A 2500-nucleotide genomic window follows, 5' to 3' on the forward strand; every position below is an offset into this window, starting at 1 on the left:
TTTTTAAAACAGATACAGGAAGAAAAGAATTAAAAGCATTAATGGATGAAAATAATATGATAGATGTGTGGAGAGAAAGAAATGAAAAGAAAAAAGAATTTTCGAGAAGACAAATAGTAGGGCAGTTTGTATGCCAAACTAGAATTGATTATGTTTTATGTACAAGAAATGTGGAGAATTTTATAGAAAATATTAAGTACAAAGAAACAAGTTTTAGCGATCATAAGATTTTATCTTTTAAGTTGGACTGGAGTCAAATGCAAAGAGGTCCGGGAGTATGGATTTTAAATACACAGATTTTAAATGAAGATTATGTTTTAAAAGTGAAAGAAATTATAGAAAAAGAAAAGGAAAATGGAATGTATGAAGAGGATAAGAGAATATGGTGGGAGAGTGTAAAGTTTTTAATCAAAAAATTCTCAATCAGGTATTGTAGTGTTATTCAGAAATGCAAAAGATCCAAAGAAAGAGGAATAAAGGAAAGTTTGGAAATGGAACTGAATAAAGAATTTCAAGACATACAAAAGATAAAGGAAATGGAGGGGAAACTGAAAGAAATAGAAGAAAAGGAATATGAGGGGGCGAGGTTAAGAAGCAAAGCAAAATATGTGGTGGAGGGAGAAAAATGTACAAAGTTCTTTTTTGATCTGGAAAAAAAGAGAGGGAAAGCTAAAACGATAAAAGAAATAAGAGGGGAAAATGGGGAAATTGTAGAAGGGAATGAAAAGATTTTAAAAGAAATAAAGAATTTTTATGAGGATCTGTTTAGTGCAAGGGGGGTGGAAGAGGAGGAAAAAAAGGAACTGTTGAATCAGATAAAAGCAAAAGTAAGTGAGGAACATAAAAAAGAATGTGACCAAGAAATCAGGGAAGACGAGATTGAAAGAGCAATAAATCAACTGAATAAAAAGAAAAGTCCAGGAATAGATGGTTTGGGAACTGAATTTTATGTTTGTTTTAAAGAAGTTTTAACAAAGATTTTAAATGAGGTTTTTAAAGAAATTTTTGAAAAGGAAGAGATTAATGAAAGAACAAGGATGGGGTTAATGAAATTGATATATAAAAGGAAAGGAGAAAAAGTAGATCTAAAAAACTACAGACCAATCACGATGTTGAATACAGATCTTAAGATTTTAGCGAAGGTTTTAGCAAACAGATTAAAGGAAGTAATGCCAAGTATAATTAAAACAAACCAAGCATATGGAGTCAAAGGAAGAGATATAGCCGACATAACAATGAGTATAAGGGACACGATATGGTACATGAAAGAAAAAAATGAAGAAGGATATATAATTAGTTTGGATTTTGAAAAAGCTTTTGATAGGGTTGAGCACGGGTATTTATTTGAGGTTTTAAGGAGTTTTGGGTTCGGGGAAAATTTTATTAAATCGATTGAGATTTTATATAAGGGTGCACTAACAAAGATAAAATGTAATGGGTTTTTAACAGAGTGTTTTAAAATAACAAGGTCAATAAGACAGGGTTGTCCACTCTCAGCATTATTGTACTCACTTGTTTCTGAACCCTTGGGACTGGCTATAAAACAGAATGAAAGAATAATAGGGATAGAAATTGAGGGAAATAAGGCTGAGGGGAAAGTTTTTCAATATGCTGATGACACAACAATAATTGTAAAGGGAAAAGAGAGTGTTAAAGAAGTTATGAAGTTGGTAAAAGAATATTGTAGTGGGTCTGGAAGTAAAGTAAATGAGGAGAAAACGGTATATATGAGATTTGGTAAAGCTATGGTTTTAATGGATTGTTTTAATTTTAAGGAAGTGGAAGAAATGAGGATTTTAGGAGTTGTAATAGGAAAGAATGAGAGGAAAGTAAGAGATGAAATGTGGGAGCAACTAGTAACAGATATAGAGAGAAGATTAAATTTTTGGAAATTGAGAACTTTAAACTTGAAGGGGAAGGTTTTAATATTGAATGTTTTAATGGTTTCTAAACGTTGGTATGTTTTATATGTTTCTGAAATACCTTTATGGACAGAACGGAGGTTGAAGAAATGTTTTCTTGACTTTTTATGGGAGGGGAAACCAGCAAGGATTGCACATAATACGATTTTAGGGGCGATAGAGAAGGGGGGCTTAGGTTTAATGGATGTGGAACAGCGAAAAAATGCGTTGAGAGTAAAAATTGTTAAGAAATACCTGCAACAAGATAACAAAACTGAGTGGAAAAAAACAATGAAATACTTTTTAAACAAATGTGGGGATTTTAACATGGGGGACGGAATATTATGGATGAAAACAAAAATTTGGATGACGGAAGGATTACCCGAATTTTATAGAGAAATTTTTAGTGCCTGGGGGAATTTTTTAACGAAAATCGAGTACAATCCGCATGGAAGAGAAAACATTTTAAATCAACCTCTGTTCTTAAATAACAACATTTTAAAACAAGAGAAAGCAATATTTTTAAAAAAATGGATGGATGTGGGGATAACAAGAGTGAGAGATGTTTTGTATGAATTTAAAGAGGGTTTTTTACCGAT

Source organism: Garra rufa, unplaced genomic scaffold, assembly GCF_049309525.1.
Source record: "Garra rufa unplaced genomic scaffold, GarRuf1.0 hap1_unplaced_003, whole genome shotgun sequence".
Classification (NCBI taxonomy): Eukaryota; Metazoa; Chordata; class Actinopteri; order Cypriniformes; family Cyprinidae; genus Garra; species Garra rufa.